Source organism: Protopterus annectens, chromosome 3.part0, assembly GCF_019279795.1.
Source record: "Protopterus annectens isolate FY-2018-M chromosome 3.part0, PAN1.0, whole genome shotgun sequence".
Classification (NCBI taxonomy): Eukaryota; Metazoa; Chordata; order Ceratodontiformes; family Protopteridae; genus Protopterus; species Protopterus annectens.
This window is the reverse complement of record NC_056731.1, coordinates 1,883,373,509-1,883,392,058: the sequence shown is the minus strand read 5'-3', so window position 1 is coordinate 1,883,392,058 and position 18,550 is coordinate 1,883,373,509. Positions and strand designations below refer to the sequence as shown.

The window sequence follows — 18,550 nt, the reverse complement described above, 5'->3', positions numbered from 1 at the left end:
TCACACTGTGTGAACTGAAGCTGACTTTTTACTTAGTTAATATGGTATTAGTCTGTATTAGGCTTTATAATAACTTCGACTGTAGCCATATTGTGTGAATGTGGAGCTTTTCTCCCTAGACCTCCACTGAAAATGAGATATTATCCTAGTCAGACTTCCAGTAAACAAATGTCAAAGAAATAAAAAATAAACATGTATATCTGCCGCATGTCATGCAGGCAGTTCAGATACTATGCCAGATGAGTAGCTCTCCTTAAGAAGAATAATCAGTTCCGTAGTTCCCTTCCAAGAATGTGGCTGTCTGACTAAATTGTTTTCTTTTACAAGTGTGGTAGGACTGCATTCTTCTCCGTAGGCACAGTCTCTTAGGGTGGCTTCCACCTCAAATTGACGCAATGTTTGCTTTGGCATCGCATACAATTTGAATGATACAGAGAAGATTAGCATGGCCCCTAGGATGACACACAAATTTGTGAAGTATTCCATAAATATTTTCTTGAAATGTTCCTTTGGCTGAGATCAGTGCAGGTGTAATTTGCTCCACCTGAAACAAACTGCCTGCTCAGCAAGCATTACAAGCTTAATGCTGTGGACAGGTCCAAACCTTTATTTGGGATGGCCATCCTGTGTCCTGCTAGAAACTGCATTCTATGGAGTCCTTGGGACTATGTGTGACTTAGTCTTAAATGTCCTCTGCAGCAGGAGTGTCTCAAAGTAAGCTGTAACTGTTATGTAAGGTGCTCACCACATTGATGCATCATTCGCATGGAAACTCTGGCCATAGAACTCATCCCTCCCACCTTCCTGTAGAGTGAGTCATCATGAGATTGGACAGATGTCATCCTTTAATTATCTTTGTATGTTTAGGTTTGTTTTACACAGAGGGACATTTGGAAAGACCAGAGGATTATTAATATGCACTGCAAACTAATGTGGTCAGCTATGGTTGAGAAGGTGGAGAGAAGGATGCTGGAAGGAAATGTTACTGTACCATCCTTGTACCTGCAACTTAAACCCTGAATACCTGCAACTAGAACTTGGAACTTAAACCCTGAATACCTGCAACTAGAACTTGGAACTTAAACCCTGAATACCTGCAACTAGAACTTGGAACTTAAACCCTGAATACCTGCAACTAGAACTTGGAACTTAAACCCTGAATACCTGCAACTAGAACTTGGAACTTAAACCCTGAATACCTGCAACTAGAACTTGGAACATAAACCCTGAATACCTGCAACTAGAACTTATGTCTTGAGTATTCATTTTTATGCTGAATGCATCACAAAATGTTGATGTTTATCATGATTAGTCACTGCTGCAATATAATTCAATTTTCATGGAACTTAATCAAAGGCAGACATTCACCTTTCTTTCTGACTTCCAGATATTGGATAATGCATTGCAAAAACAGTAGCACACACTGTATCATCTTGAGTTATTTTTTGTTGCAAGCAGCACCTAGTCCTAGCTGTCTGCTACTCCTTAGTCCCTTACGGTAAGGTATACATACCCTTTAGAAAATCTTTGGATTATTTTATTAAGCTTACCTTGTTTCACAACATGTTTGTGCATTTAATTTGGATTTCCTGGCAGTGTATTATTCTAAGTTCTTGATAATCCCCAAAAGTTTTTGAAAAGTATGAGTGTCAAAAGCAAATTACTGGAAAGGATTTCCATCCACGTTGCCCTTTTTGCTTAGTCGAGTATATCTCCAATTGTGAGTTATTTATGACCTTTAAGAAGTAAATACTCCATAGACATGGCAGAGACCTCAAGATCTTACTTGAGGATAAGAAACTTTGGTTTGGACCAGGCATGCACAGTTATGGGGGACGGGGCTCTAAGGTAGTTCAGAGAAAGGAGAGAGACATAATAAAAAATCAATAGGCTTAAAAATGACTGTAGTTGAAGAACAAACAGGAAGGGAGAGGCAGATCTTAGAGGCACCTTCGGCCATGTTGAGGCCTAAGAGTGCTGGTTCTGAACAGCTGCTACTTTCTCTACTTCTGGATCATCAGACCTCAGCTTCTGCTTGACTGCCTGCTCTAAGTGATCTCTTCAGATGCAGACAGTAGGAAATATAGTTATTTTCAGTGCAAAGTTCTAGATTGTTTTGGCCTTGGTGAAGCAACTGAGGCCTCTAATACCTTCACGTTTACAGTTGATGAGGAAGATCTTTCATTTTTGCAAGAGAACAGACACCTGAGGGCAAAACATCTGGCCTACTGGTATCTGCTTCAGCCTTTACTACCTTTGGCTACTACAAATTTCTAATAACAACATCATGTCAATCGGGATTTTTCGGAGGAATGATTAAGGAGAAGTGAACTGAAATCAAAAGATGAAAGGATAATGAAGGCAGCCCAATATAGTGGTCTATGTACCCACTGTTTTACAAAGTCCATTAAACATGTGGAAGACACAGACAAATGCAGGTTATGTAAAAAAGGAACTGAAAACAGTTGTATATCTTGTTTCTGGGTGTGATACACTCATGGCAGAGGGCCTGTATACCGAAATGCACATTTATGTGACAAGACTGTTGCATTTTGGATTGTGCAAACACTACAGTACTGAAGTAGTTGAGAAGCAGTGGAAACATGAGCAACAAAGCATTGTAAAGTATTATGAAGGTTATATGGTGTGGGGTCATCCATTACCAACAATTCAAAAAAATAGATGTGAAAAAAAACCCTAGTATTAGTCCAGGAAAAAAAGTAGCATTTTTCATTGAAATTGCTACACCCACTGATTACAGTGTTTTACATACAGAGAAAACCAAACTCCTATAATTCCAGGATTTGCAGGCAGAAATGAAAGCAATGTAGAAAAAAAGATACACAGAGAGTTCCAACAGTAGTAGGAGCAACAGGTCTAATAAAAAAAGAATTACAGTTGTATTTAGATATGTTACCAGTACATGTAACTCCACATGAATTACAGAAGGAGTCAGTTCTCAGTACATTTTGGATGCTGCTGAGAGCTCTTTTGGCTAACATTAAAGACTGAAACAATAATAAATCCATGACCTTTGATTATACCCTGACTTAGAAATGGGGTTCATTCCCATCATGGAATTAGAAACCCAAAAGACTTGAAGAAATTGAAGTGACAGAGACCAGCACATTTATATCCATCACTTCACTGCTTTCTGCCAGTGACCTACTGAGCGCATAACTAATCTGCAACATCCATGCCATACATATTATTGTTATATGATGAGAGGCGAACAAGGTGTCGGAATCGTTGTTCATCTTGCTGCCTTCTCCATGCAGCAAACATCAGTTCAATTAGGTCAGTATTAGCTGACAGCAGAAAGACTGTATGCTGTACTAATTAAGGATCCACTCTGATACCAAATAGTATCTCCTTGGCGGAGCTTCTCATAGCTACACTGTTGTGATCACATGGCCATCCAGAAAGACAGAACATAATTTACAGAGATTCTTTATTAGAAGTAGATATATACCCATCAACAGAGATATACGTACTGGCCTGACATGCATTATCAAAATGTACATGGTGATATTTACCACACACATCCTTACTGAGATCAATGACTATACATCGTCTAAACCTAACTTCTGTAATATCAACTTGCTTTCTTGAATACTTGTGGAAGTTATGGATATAGCCATTTTAGATATCAGTCAGCACATGTACCTTCACAGCATATTTCTTTAACTTACTTGGCAAGTTCTGATAGAACCCAAGATGACCTTAAAATGCCACAATAGCCTCATACACCCACACACACACACACACACACACACACACACACACACACACACACACACACACACTAGACAGCACATTTCTGTGCTGTAGTGCTTCACAGTTCTTTGTTACGCTATTCACAGACCTACAGCCTCAGCACATATACTTTACTGGGGAACTCTGGGGCAATGATCACCTGTTTTACTTGCTGCACTAACACTTAGGGCCAAAAATTACCCCAACTAACTGTGAAGATTATATTCTACAATGAAAGCTGATACACTCATGGCAGAGGGCCTGTATACCGAAATGCACATTTATGTGACAAGACTGTTGCATTTTGGATTGTGCAAACACTACAGTACTGAAGTAGTTGAGAAGCAGTGGAAACATGAGCAACAAAGCATTGTAAAGTATTATGAAGGTTATATGGTGTGGGGTCATCCATTACCAACAATTCAAAAAAATAGATGTGAAAAAAAACCCTAGTATTAGTCCAGGAAAAAAAGTAGCATTTTTCATTGAAATTGCTACACCCACTGATTACAGTGTTTTACATACAGAGAAAACCAAACTCCTATAATTCCAGGATTTGCAGGCAGAAATGAAAGCAATGTAGAAAAAAAGATACACAGAGAGTTCCAACAGTAGTAGGAGCAACAGGTCTAATAAAAAAAGAATTACAGTTGTATTTAGATATGTTACCAGTACATGTAACTCCACATGAATTACAGAAGGAGTCAGTTCTCAGTACATTTTGGATGCTGCTGAGAGCTCTTTTGGCTAACATTAAAGACTGAAACAATAATAAATCCATGACCTTTGATTATACCCTGACTTAGAAATGGGGTTCATTCCCATCATGGAATTAGAAACCCAAAAGACTTGAAGAAATTGAAGTGACAGAGACCAGCACATTTATATCCATCACTTCACTGCTTTCTGCCAGTGACCTACTGAGCGCATAACTAATCTGCAACATCCATGCCATACATATTATTGTTATATGATGAGAGACGAACAAGGTGTCGGAATGCGTTGTTCATCTTGCTGCCTTCTCCATGCAGCAAACATCAGTTCAATTAGGTCAGTATTAGCTGACAGCAGAAAGACTGTATGCTGTACTAATTAAGGATCCACTCTGATACCAAATAGTATCTCCTTGACGGAGCTTCTCATAGCTACACTGTTGTGATCACATGGCCATCCAGAAAAGACAGAACATAATTTACAGAGATTCTTTATTAGAAGTAGATATATACCCATCAACAGAGATATACGTACTGGCCTGACATGCATTATCAAAATGTACATGGTGATATTTACCACACACATCCTTACTGAGATCAATGACTATACATCGTCTAAACCTAACTTCTGTAATATCAACTTGCTTTCTTGAATACTTGTGGAAGTTATGGATATAGCCATTTTAGATATCAGTCAGCACATGTACCTTCACAGCATATTTCTTTAACTTACTTGGCAAGTTCTGATAGAACCCAAGATGACCTTAAAATGCCACAATAGCCTCATACACCCACACACACACACACACACACACACACACACACACACACACACACACACACTAGACAGCACATTTCTGTGCTGTAGTGCTTCACAGTTCTTTGTTACGCTATTCACAGACCTACAGCCTCAGCACATATACTTTACTGGGGAACTCTGGGGCAATGATCACCTGTTTTTACTTGCTGCACTAACACTTAGGGCCAAAAATTACCCCAACTAACTGTGAAGATTATATTCTACAATGAAAGCGCTAAGCAGCACATCCATTATTTTTCATATGTGATACAGCTTATCATAACCAGACTGACCCATGGTTGGGTTAGAGGTATTATTATTCAGGAGGAAGTGGTAACAAATTTTTTTGAATCTCAGTAGTGGTATTATCTTCCCAATGGGGTAATTGCCATACAAAATGTGTGTTTCCCAGTACTTCATGTATTGAGGAAGACATAAAAAACCGATGTAAATATGCATTGCAAGGCATGCTTTAATGTTATCAGCAATGACTTGTGTCAACCATGGGTCCACTTGGCCTGCAACCTGTTGACAATGCAAATTGTAATTTGTACATTTATGTACAGAAATGGACAGACTATAACATTTTGAATGTCCACCTCATTTTGCTTTGTGGTCATGCAAGTTATGTCTGCCTAGTGCTACATACTTCTGCTTATGTGGAGGTTGCTGTACAATATCCTCCACTTACACACCAGAGGTATAGCTAGGGTGGGGCAAAGGGGACAGCTGCCCCTGGTGCAAGGTGTTAACAGACATGATCTGTTGATGAGGTCGTGCTACCAGCATTCAGAAATGGACGGTGATACTATATTTGCAATCATGGCTGAATGTTGTTATGATTGTAGCAAGTGAGCCACTATTTTTTTGTTTTTGTTCCTGAACTTTAGAGATGAAGAAGATGCTAAATCTGGGAACTGAACATGGAGTGAAATACCATAGCTATGGTTCTGCACATATAGGTTTGTGACACCATGCCTCTAAACTCCCAGATGAGAGAATATAGCAATAACCCACACCTGGGTGAGGGTAATGTGGGATTTACCCACGGTTGGCGCCAAACAAAGACAACCGTGGGTAAATCCCGCATTACCCACACCCAGGTGTGGGTTATTGCTATTATACTATGACATTATTTAAGAAAATAAATAATTACTTTTCTTAAATAATGGCATTGTATAATGCCTCTTTGCTGCCCTTCCGCAGCTGTCTGGTATCTGCGGCAGTTCTGATGTACTGCGCATGCCTACGCAGTACATCAGAGCTGTGGCCAGCAGCGGAGAAAGCAAGATCTCCGTTGCTTTTGTTAAGCTATGTTAAATGGGTTTAACATGGCAGACAGTTTTAAAATGAGCAACAGAGATGTCCGTTGCTTATTTTAAAGCTGTCTCGCTATGTTAAACCCATTTAACATAGCGAATAGTAAAAAGCAACGGAGATCTTGCTTTCTGTTGCTTTTAAACCTGTTTCGCTATGTTAAATGGGTTTAACATAGCGAGACAGCTTTAAAAAAAAAGCACCGGAGATCTCGGTTGCTTTTTTAAGCCTGTCTTGCTATGTTAAACTCTTAACATAGCGAGACAGTGTTTTAAAAGAGACTTATACTAATGGAAAAAGTCCGGGCGACCGGACCTTTTTTCATTAGTATAAGTCGATTTACAACGTGCACGCTGGCCAATCAGCGTGCACGTTTTGGAATATTAATGGGGGGTCATGGTATAATCGGGAACAATGAACCCTAAAATAAGAGATACTCAGCATCACCTAATTATATATATATGCATAATCAGATCCATATATTAATATGTACATATTCAGTTACATAAAGATAGGACATCATTTACAGAGATAAGAGATTATTGATAAGAAATATTTATATATCCACCTACACATTGATATAATACACATAGCATGAAAATCTTCATATTTTTTCAGTTTATGAATTTATATACTCCACACTATGATTTATTGTCAAGATGGGGAAATGTATACTCACCTTACAGACTCCAACAGTTCTCCAGTTTTATAAGAAAGTATTCTCAAACACATAAATACACACACTCACACACTATTGTAATATGAAATAAATATGACTAATGGAAATTTACATTCAGCAATGCTGATCTTAATATTTTGCAGTTTAACACTCCCACAGACCACATATTCACAACACTTCACATACCACCTCTGTCTGAATATGTTAATGTATGAAGCAACGTCTAAGAAATTATCCAGCTTGATCTTGGAGAGTTTCATCGGAGTCAGGTTCTACAACTGACAATATAACGTTTTGTACTTCTTCCAAAACAGTCACTGAGAGTTGAATGCTGTTGTCATAATCAGTTTTGTCACTCACTTTCAACTGTTAAAATTGAAATATTTATGCTGCTGTCATAATCAATTTTGTCACTAACGTTCAACTATTAAAATTGTTGCTCATGTAAATATTCATCGTTGTACTATTGCACACTAATTACTTTGTATATAGTCTCTCTTACTGTGAATTTTGTGTAAATACATTGGAGCTTTTCGCCTCGGGTCTCCACTGAAAATGGGCTTCTACCTCAGTTGGACTAACCAGGATAAGAAATGTCAAATAAATAAATAAAAATATAACAGGATCCTTGTGATGTGTATCTGGTATTGTAATGTGTTCCTTGAGATGTGCAGTGACACTCTGCTCAACTTCCAGAAGAGAGAATCAGGAACAAAGAACCTTAAAGTCACTGAAACCTAATTTAACATAACATGGTAATTTAAATCAGAATATTAATACATACATGTTCATTTACACAAAGAGTATAATTTAGAGAAATCATCATCATTATCAAGTCTCTTTTTACCAATTTCTACATGGGACTTGGGTGTTGTGTCATCTGTCAGCATCTGTTTTGAATCGATACCACACCTTCTTCAGTAGTCTCTCACAATCCATCTCTGTCTTTGCTGGATGCCCCAGTTCCCTCTTGCTGGCTCAGAATGTATGTATACCTTTAAGAACCTTTCTAGGGGCTTGCACAAGTCTATAAATACTGAGCACGTGCAAGCCTGACTGCCATTTTGTAGTAAGCTGTTGAGATATAAGCATGTATGTCTGTGTAGTCTGTCAGTTAATCTGTTTGTTTATATTTTGTACTGCTGCTACCTATTCTGATGTGTTTCTATGTAATAAAGCATATAAACAAACTACCCCACCTGTTTGTCTTCAATGGTAAACCAAGACGAGTGACCTGGTGTCAGAATGGGATCCAGAAATCCAGATTTAAGACTGAGAAGGCACTCAGTTAATATAGATGAATGGATCTTCCCTACTGCATGTAGAACTTGCAAAACAAGGTCAGAAACATATGTCAGGTATCAAAGCTTGCTTAAATGATTTCTTATTCGCAAAAAAATATAAAATGAAGCACTTAGAGCACTCTAAATGAATTTCTAAGTAAATAAAATGGCCGAAAATGAGACATATTGGAAAAATATACGAATAACTAGGAAAATGTTTGAACTAAAGTCCGAATCACATAAAATGTATAAAATAAGGAAAATGACCACATTTTTTCACTATGAGCTACTTTTTTGCATTAATTAGAGCTATTCAAGATATCTGAAGTATACAGAGAGTTCACCAGTTTGTACAGTATTACAGTACAGTTATTTTGCAAAATACAGACATTTCAAAGCATATTTTGCAAAGTACAGTATTTTGTAGAGTTTATTGTGCATTTGAATGTTATTACAAGTACTGGCTTTATGTGCATGTTCATATATAATTACAAGGGCCATTTTTTCAGTGTGTTTTGGCATACTTTGTTGGCATGGCTGAAGGATTTTATAGACCAGCTCCTCTTGCATTTTATGATAATATTCCAGAGAATTGGAAAGTGTTTGAGCAAGAGTACGATATTTTCATATAAGCTGCATGTTCTGATAAAGATGCACATAGAAAGGCATTTATTCTGCTTAATTAAGCTGGTTCAGAAGCCATAGAAATAGAGCGTTCATTTGTGTATGCACCTGCTGTATTTGGAGGGCAGGGGGAACTGCCATATAGTGGTACTGGCTAGTCAAGGGAAAACCCCGGGTGCTTGAAATGTAAATTTAGAGAAATGTATAACCCCCAGATGAATATTACAATAGAAAGGCACTTATTTGACAAAAGGGATCAAATGCCTGCTGAAACATTTGCAGCATATATAACTGATTTGAGAAACAAAGATAAAACGTGCAGATTTGGTGATTTAAGGGATGAGTTGATAAAAGACAGACGTGTGTGGTATTAAAGATGATGCTGTAAGAAAGAATTTGCTTTGTGACAGTGATTTAACTTTAAATAAGGCCGTTGAGATTTGTCAGATATATGACTTCACAGAAAAGTACACAAATATGCTTATAAATGAGAAATGCATTCTTCCAGTATCTTCTAGTGCTTATGTTGATATTATTCAGCACATAGTAACAAGAAACAGACCCAAGCACATGGCAACAACTGTAAGCCCTGTAACAGTCACTGGGAAACCCCATACCTTTCTAGCAAATTCCAGAGTACGCACAGCCTCAGTGAAGCACACAAATGTGTCAGCAAACTCAAAGAATGTGCCTATACCCAGTTTCATAGTCAACTGTCATAATTGTGGTGCAAATCATGAACCCAAAAGAGAAAAGTGCTTAGTTTTTGTCAGCAATGCCACAAATGCAATAAGTGGAATCATTTCAAAAAAGTTTTGCAAGTCAAACCAGGGGCATTCTTTTATTAAAAGAGAACATTCAAAAAAACAAGTTGATCAATTAGAAAGCTGTAACCCTACATTTTACATTGATGGTGTGTCTGTGCTTAATGAAACAGTCAGTGCAATAGATTATGGGCAAATAATGAAGTATTTTGTACTGTTCAGATAAATGGGAATAGAACTCAAAGTTGGCACAGGTTCAAAGTGCGATGATATGTCAGTAGAAACATTTGCTAGAGTATTTGCTGGTGAGAAGCTTGATTTGGCAAAGTGTGCAAAGCATGTTGCTTATACTGGTGAAAAAAGTCAGACTGGAAGGTTTAGTAGTGCTTTTATGCTACTCTGCTGGAAACAGATGTGTCTTGCAATTTTATGTAGTCAAAAGGCATGTACAGTCATTATTAGGCCTCAGAGACAGTTTGAAAATGGGATTCTTTCATTTAATAAGGAAGTTCACTATGTAAGCTTGATTGACCACTGTTCTAATTTCACCCAGTCTATTTTTTTCTACCTATGCTGATCTTTTCAAAGACAGACTAGTCAAACTCCCAGCTGTGTACTCCATGAAGTTAAACCCTGAAGTCAGTCCAGTTGTCAGACCAGCCCAAAAAGTTCCAGTAGCTATGTAGAACAGAGTCAATGCCAAGCTAGATAAAATGGTGCAGCAAGGTGTAATTTGTCCAGTTGAAGAACCTACTGAATGGGTATCTTCCATGGTCCTTGCTCATAAGAAAAGTTCAGATGATATCAGAATATGTATCAATCCCAGAGATTTAAACAAAGCGTTGAAAATACCTCATCATCCAATGGGTACAGCCAAATAAGTCTCTGCCCTTATGCCAAATGCCACTGTTTTTTCTGTCTTGGATGCAAAGAGTTAATTTTGGCAAATTTTGCTTGATCACAAATCCTTATTGCTAACCACTTTCAGTACTCTGCTTGGCAGGTACAGATTTTTGAGAATGCCATTTGGGATAAATTCTGCCAGTGAAGTCTTTCAGCGTGCAATGAAGCAAATGTTTTCTGGTTATCCATGCGCTATTATAGTAGATGACATTCTAGTAGGATGTAATGGTGAAGCCAAGCATGACAGAAATTTCAAGAAAGTTCTGGAAAGAGCATGTGAAGTGAATCTTGAGCTGAATCCTCAGAAGTGCAAATTCAGGCTACTAGAAGTTACTTATGTTGGTCATTTATTTACAGTTCAGGCTTACAACCAGAAAGCAGACAGCTATTCTCAAGATGTCAGCTTCAGACAATGTTCAAGCCCAGCAACATTTTCTTGGCATGGTTAACTACATAGGCAAGTTTATTCTAGACTTGAGCCAACTTTTAGCACTGTTCAGAGAGTTGACACACAAAGATGTATCTTAGTCATGGTTAGAACAACACCAACGAGCATTTGATGTCCTGAAACAGAGAATTGCAAGTCCACCAACTCTCAGATACTATGATGTTCACAAACCAGTTACTCTTTCTTGTGATGCTTCTGTTTTGGTCTTGGTGCAGTCATTCTTCATTTACGTATTCGCTGAAACGGGCTTGCGCGGTTATGATATAGACCCGTTCCAGATACACGGCAACTTGGACATGAATGTTGTGTTTGTTTCTTATTGTCTGTACAATTGCATCCTTCTTTTCAAATGTCATTATATTGTGGGTAGTTCATTAAAGAGGGAGCTCAGTATGTATGTATACCTTTAGGAAGCTTTCTGGAGGCTTGCACAAGTGTGTAAATACTGAGCACATACAAGCCTGACTGCCGTTTTGTAGTAAGCTGTTGAGATGCAAGTATGTCTGTGTAGTCTGTCAGTTAATCAGTTTGTTTATATTTTGTACTGCTGTAACTATCCTGATGTGTTTCTATGTAATAAAGCATGTAAACGAACTACCGCGCCTATTCATCTTCAATGATAAACCAAGACGAGCAACACTGACTTCCTATCTGTCCCACGTATTCTTCACCAGATTATCTTTTGCTTTCCTGCACGTGCCCCAACCATCATAATCTGTTCTTTTTTATCTTCTCTGCAATTGGAGTTACTTGGGCTTCTGTTCTGATGTCCTAATTTCTTCATCTGTCCCACAGTGTACATCATACCACCCACCTTGGGCACTTCATCACCATCACCTCTAGATTCCTCAGTTGCTCTAATTTACTGCCCAGGTTTCTGTACCATACAGTAGTATTGGTTGCACCACTGTTTTGCACACCTTACTTTTCAGCTTCTTTGACATTCTTCTGTCACATACTACCTCTGACACTTGGTGGTAGATGGCTGCAGCTCCTCTGATTCTAGCTTTGACCCCCTCATTCAGACTTCCCTTCCGTCAAACTTCCAGGTACTTGAAGCTATTAAACTGTTCCATTATTTTCCCTTCTATCTCAGTTTTCAACTTCTACTAATTTTCCCTAAATGCTGCCATGGCCACTGTCTTTTCTGTACTTAGCTTCATCCCATGTGCTTCCAGTTTTGCATTCCATTCCACTGTCATTTGCTGGAGTTTTTGTTCAGAGTCTGCTTGCAATGACAGATCATATTCATACACCAGATTTGTTGATCTGTCTCCTCTGATCTGTTTGCTAATGCAGTCCATCACCAGTATGAGCAGCACTGTTGTCAGAGCTGAATCCTGATGCATGCCCACGTCCATTGGGAACCATTGTGTGAGTCTGAGCATTGTTTGTTCTTGTATCACTGAACCTTGTACATAGTCTGCTCTAATTTTACCAATCTTTCTGGGACTTTGAACCATCATAGGACTGCTCAAATCAGCTTTCTTGGGACCTTGTCATATACTTTCTTCAAGTCTAGGAATGCCCAGTTGGACTCTTTCCTCATCTCAAGCTTCTTCTCATCTGGCTGTCTCACTGCAAATATTGAGGTGACTGTGCTGCATCCTGATCTGAATGTGAACCGCTCATTTTACATCTAACTTTCTACTACTCTGTATATCTGTTTATCAATCACCCTGTCCAGCACATTCATACAGTGTGACATGAGTTTGATGCCTCTGTACTACCCACAGTTGTGAAAGTCCCCTTTGTTCATGTACACAGGCACCAGAATGCTTATTCTCCAGTCGTCTGGGATACACCTATATCTCCATACTACAATGGATACCCTCCATACCTCTCAACCTGGAAACATCAAAAATCTGGACAAGGCCCATGAAAAATAGGTACAAATCTGTACGCTGATTAGCATCTAATTTGCATACATAATTATGTAACCCTACCCACTCCGATGGAATTGTGGGATACCAACTTTCAAACGCAAACTGAAGAACAACCAACCAAAATATGGCACCAGATTCCAATGTCCTATTACTTGGCTATTTCGCCCCATTTACCATAAACACTAATGTGTGCATACTGCTTTACTTCTACAATCAATAATTATTTGGATTTTATTTTTACATTTTGCAGTACATCAATGCACAAACACTATTCCCTGGCTATTTCTTCCCACACTATTTACTATTGAATGTATGGATGCGTATGCAGAAGTAATTTATAATAATTTCAAATAATGTGATAAACACTGAAACATTAAGACTAATTAACAATACAAATATTTAAGAGGTATCATAATGTATAAAATCGAAGATCATTTTTTAAAAGCAATTAACTGTTGTTGTATCAAGTATGTTTTTTTTTCCTTTGATTAAAACAAACTGCATTCCCTGGACGAAGGATGCTGATATATGCAGAACAGCAATTAGCTTAGGGATATACTAACATTATTACAGTCTCACCGACTGTAGTATTACAGATGTCAAAGAGGTATCACTTCCTAGCTGCCACATCTGTCGCGTTATACCCCCATATGCAGCTCTGGTTGATTTCCTCCTGTACAATGACTAATGCTATATACATTATTAGTGCTGTGACCTCACTATAACTATAAACTTTTTGGCACTGAATTTATTGGTTTACCTCACCATAACTGGCAGTGCATGTAACTGATCTAGACATCACCAAATGACTCTTCCTACGCAACTGTGATATTTCACTGTACATTTCAAAGTCTAAAATGGAAGGCCTTTAAGTTAGTATAAAGACACTGCTGCATGTTATGAGCAGAACTGTCAGCTATACCAAAGAAAATAATTAGCAGCTTAAAATGAAGTTCTTCAAACAGACTATTAACCATACGTATGACACTGATTTACCACTAATTTGTCCTCTTCCACTAACTTCCTGTAAACACTGTGCAGATGTATATAAATGAAACCAAAACTTTAAAGCAGATTCTTCCATCAAAAAAGTCAATTCTTACTCTTCTGGAAAAGAATGAAACTAGCAATCTGTCTTCACTCAACCTGAAGTACTTTCTAGACAGAAGAAACCAGGATTTGTATCTCAAGGAAGACTAACAGAAAAAAATTCTGACTAACCTACTTTCTGTGACATAGAAAGCTACAGTTAGGTCGGAATGTTTTACCACTGCTCTTGCCTCATAATATCACCATATTATTTAATTTCTACATCAAGCAATGTTGCTGACAAAATACAATTTTGTACTTGCTACAGATCTCTACAGTGAGAAACTAGGGACATTTAAACTACACGTTATGAGCATGTGTGACCCTAGCTGCCATGATTTAGTTAATTCTAACATGATCACAACCTTTTCTTCAAACATGTCCATAGAATAACTATTAGAAAAGCTCAAGTGTCTAATATCATTAGGCACTGCAGCAATAAGGCTCTTTCAGACATTTTGCAACTACATATTGGAGATTTTCTCTTGTTTAGGCTAAAACACTATGAATGCAGTCTGAAGACAACTTCCAAATGCCAACAAGTTCTTCTCTACTGAGGATTACTGTTCCACAAATGCATGTCACACAATTCCGACTTGAAAGCACAAAACTGCTGTTTCACTTTCAACAGGAAAAGCAAGTACAGAAGAAAAATAATCAAAAAGCATTTTTTGTTTTGTTTTAAAAATCTCCAGACCAAGCATTTACACATCAGACAAGCAGCTGAAGTAACTATTAAAAAAAAAAAGAACACATGAGTTGTGACTTGAGTCATTTGCCATTACCTGCGGGCATGAAGCATTACTGCATGCAGTGACTGTTCCATTTCATCGGTCAGACTTGAGGAAAGCATCACCTACAGCTCATGGAATGAGACTAAGCTGGGGGTTGACAGTTTAGAGGCTCTTTGCAAAAGGACACTACCTTTTAGCATAAAATGACACCTACATCTCAAAAGATGCCGTTTTTTTTCTCTCTAATCCATCCATGCAAAACAGCTAAGAAGCCTACCTAATTGCTAGTCTCATAATTCATCTCCTAAATTAGTAATTTTAAGAAAAAAATGCAGACTAGAGATCAGCATGCTCAGCATGACAAAATGTTGTTATATAAAACAATGCAAGACCTGCCTATCAAGCGCATCCTGCCAAACTACTGTTCAGCAGTAGCATCTCAGTATTCATTTCCGATGCTATGTTAGACTGCATTTATTTATTTATTTATTTATTTTACATTTGTTGCCTGGGCTAGTCTAGCTGGATACATGTCCATTTTCAGTAGAGGCCCAGGGAGATAAGCTCCAAGCATTAGTAAATTACAAAAAAGATTACAATAGTTAAAAAATGACTAAATTCAAATACAAAGAAATTAAAAAAGATTTAAGAGAATCAAAAATTGTTTCTGTGAATAATAGCTCGCAGGCTGTGCAAGGTTTAAAATACAGTTGAGTACAAGGACATTCAGTATTCTGAAAATAAAGATTAGCAGGTCTGAGAAAGAGAAATAGAGAGAGCAGAAGAAGGCAAGAAGCACAAGGGCTAGAATAAGGTTAGATTCTATTGATTAAAGCTGTAGAGGGGACAATGGTTGGAAGGAAGGGGTATAGAAAAAAGAGCATTAAGGGAGAAAAGGTAGGGTTTAGTCTGGTTTAGAACAGGGACAAAGCCAATGAAATTTCAGATGTTCTTTGAGATGTTTCTTGAAGAGTGGTCTGGATGAGAGTGACGTGAGTGTACTAGGAAGATTGTTCCAGATTTTACCCACAATGTTAGTAAAAAGTGCATTTAAAAATCAATACCCTCTTTCTGAAATACAAAGCTTACCCTCCGTAAACTGATTTCAAGAAAAAAAGACACTCTATTTCTGTGTAGAACAAAAGTGTGTGTGCAGCCAGCCACTAATAAATTAAAGCTAATAAGCACTGTCCTATTTTTTCAGGTTAGGCTACAGATACATGTGTGAACAGACAAAAGAGGTTGTATGTTTTGCTGTTGAATCCCTCTGTCTTGTCTGATAAAGCACCATATAACAATATAATAAACTATAAAGTTTCATCCTCAAATTTTGTACATACTTTCTAGAAGCAAACACCGTACTTGTACCTTTCTGAAGAGGACGACTAACAACTTCTCAGAGTTAACTGACATCAGCAGCTGGATCTTCTTGATTTCTGAAAAAAATCACAGCCAGCAATGCTACTTCTTCCCACCACACTATCCTAAAACGTCCCCCCTAATTATTTTGTTAAGCTATAGCCACAGGTTCCACAGGGATCTTTCAGCCTGTGATTACTGCTTCTGTAAAGAAAAAGGACGTTCCGTCCCATGCTTACCTGCTCACGCTGCCTGCTTCTTGGAGAAATAAAACTAATAGCACTGCTGCCTCTGTAATTCCATTGCTGCTGTGCTGTATTCCTGTTCGCAGAGTCGCAGCCAGCTTGGAAAAAAATAAAGGCATTACTGCCATAGTTTAGTGAATGATAGTGTGTTACTGCCTAGTAGTACTCAGTCGGTGCTGTACTTTCCTTCCCGCTCACAGCCAGCCGGAAATAATGACGTGAGCTCCTTGAGCTCAATTCCGACTGGCTGGTAGCCCTGACAGTGCTGATGTCATCGTGCACGTGATGACGTCAGCGCCGACAGCGCGAATTTAAAAAAAATAAAAAAAACGAAGCAAAAAAATCGGAAGTGAAGGGGTGCCAATCGGGAATCGTGGCACCCCCTTCATTTGGACCCCAAAACTCGGTAAATACCGAGTAATTTGGTATGGTTGGGAAGTCTGATACCCTCTGGAGCCATTTCTTCCATAACTCATCCAATATCTTGATTGTGTCTGCCATGACCTCATCTGACCTTGGTGTTTTCCATAACTTTATTTTTCTTAGCACTGTTCTTACTTCTTCAAGGGGGTGAGCACTCCTTCTTCTTTCATTGCAGACTGTTTCTGGGGCAGTACAGCTTCTGCAGGTTTTCTTCATTCAGAAGCTGCTGGAAGTACTCCTCCCATCTGCCTTGGATGTCATGTGGACTGGTGAGCAGGCTGTTGCCAGTATCCCCTTAGGAAGGGCATCTGATGACTGTTTTCTTTATCTTTCTATCTTTGTCTTGCAACCCGACTGAATTTTCTTTCTGCCGTCTGCTGAGTCAGTTTCAGAATCTGGTAAAGTGCCTCTCACGTCTTTTTTTTTTCTGTTGCAGCACTTCTCTTAACCTCTTTGTTAGCCAACCAATGTTTATTTCTTCTTTTCCTGGTCTGTCTTTTCTACCTCCCACTCTTTCTTGTTACCAAAATAGTGTGGGATCACTCAAGATACCAGAAAAATGCTGTAAGAATTCATAAGAAAGTTTATTTTTATGACCAAAGAACCACAAAGGATAGGGAACAAAAAGAAAGATGTAATTCTGCATCTTCAAGGTAGTCTTTCCAAGAACAGTAATATTTTGTGTAACACCTTCTGGGTATTAATGTAAATGATCTTCTAGATGGCAATAATATTTAACACTGTATAGTACATGCTTTTAACCAGTATGTGTGTGATTAAAGCTCTGTGGCAGAGTTCCATTTGCTAAAGAACTTCATTGCTACCAGACATTAACCTTTTTGCCACACTTTGTAGCAACAGTTTTTACCCTTATGGCCTTTCAGCTGAGATTGACATCAGATTCACTTGTCAGCAGTACAGCTTTCTAATACACATTGTGACAGGATGTTTGCCCACAGCTTGCACAATTTGAGAAAGGTTACCTTTAGCACAAGGCTACACGTGGGATTATCTTAGCATTGCTGCCTGAAAGTTCTTGCTTAACTGGTTCATTCCTGGGTAGGGTACCTTTTCTGAAGAGTCTACATTTCATCCCTGTTTCCACAGAGGGTTTTGTTAGGTATTTTTGTTTCTTTTTACTTCCCAAAGATAACTGCTCATAGGTACAGGTGCTCACTGCTATCTGAATGCAAGTGTGTGTGTGTGTGTGTGTGTGTGTGTGTGTGTGTGTGTGTGTGTGTGTGTGTGTGTGTGTGTGTGTGTGTGTGTGTGTGTGTGTGTGTGTGTGTGTGTGTGTGTGTGTGTGTGTGTGTGTGTGTGCATTCTGCAATAGTGCAACGGACTGTTATCGCATACAAGACTGCTTCTGTAGCTTATACTGTTACTTGCTGGGATAGACTTTGTCTCCCCTGTGACCCTCACAAAGATGTGTGTATTATAAAATAAATGAATAGCATTACCATGTGGATAAACTCCAGTGAACCCTAAATATACACCATTTCACAACTACAGCATAGTAGTCTAATAT

At 38.4% G+C, this 18,550-nt stretch overlaps 1 pseudogene; it reads left to right on the top strand.

The window, feature by feature from the left end:
* The first annotated feature begins 392 nt into the window (after positions 1–392).
* Positions 393–492, top strand: LOC122797466 (annotated as a pseudogene).
* The last annotated feature ends 18,058 nt before the right edge of the window (positions 493–18,550 follow it).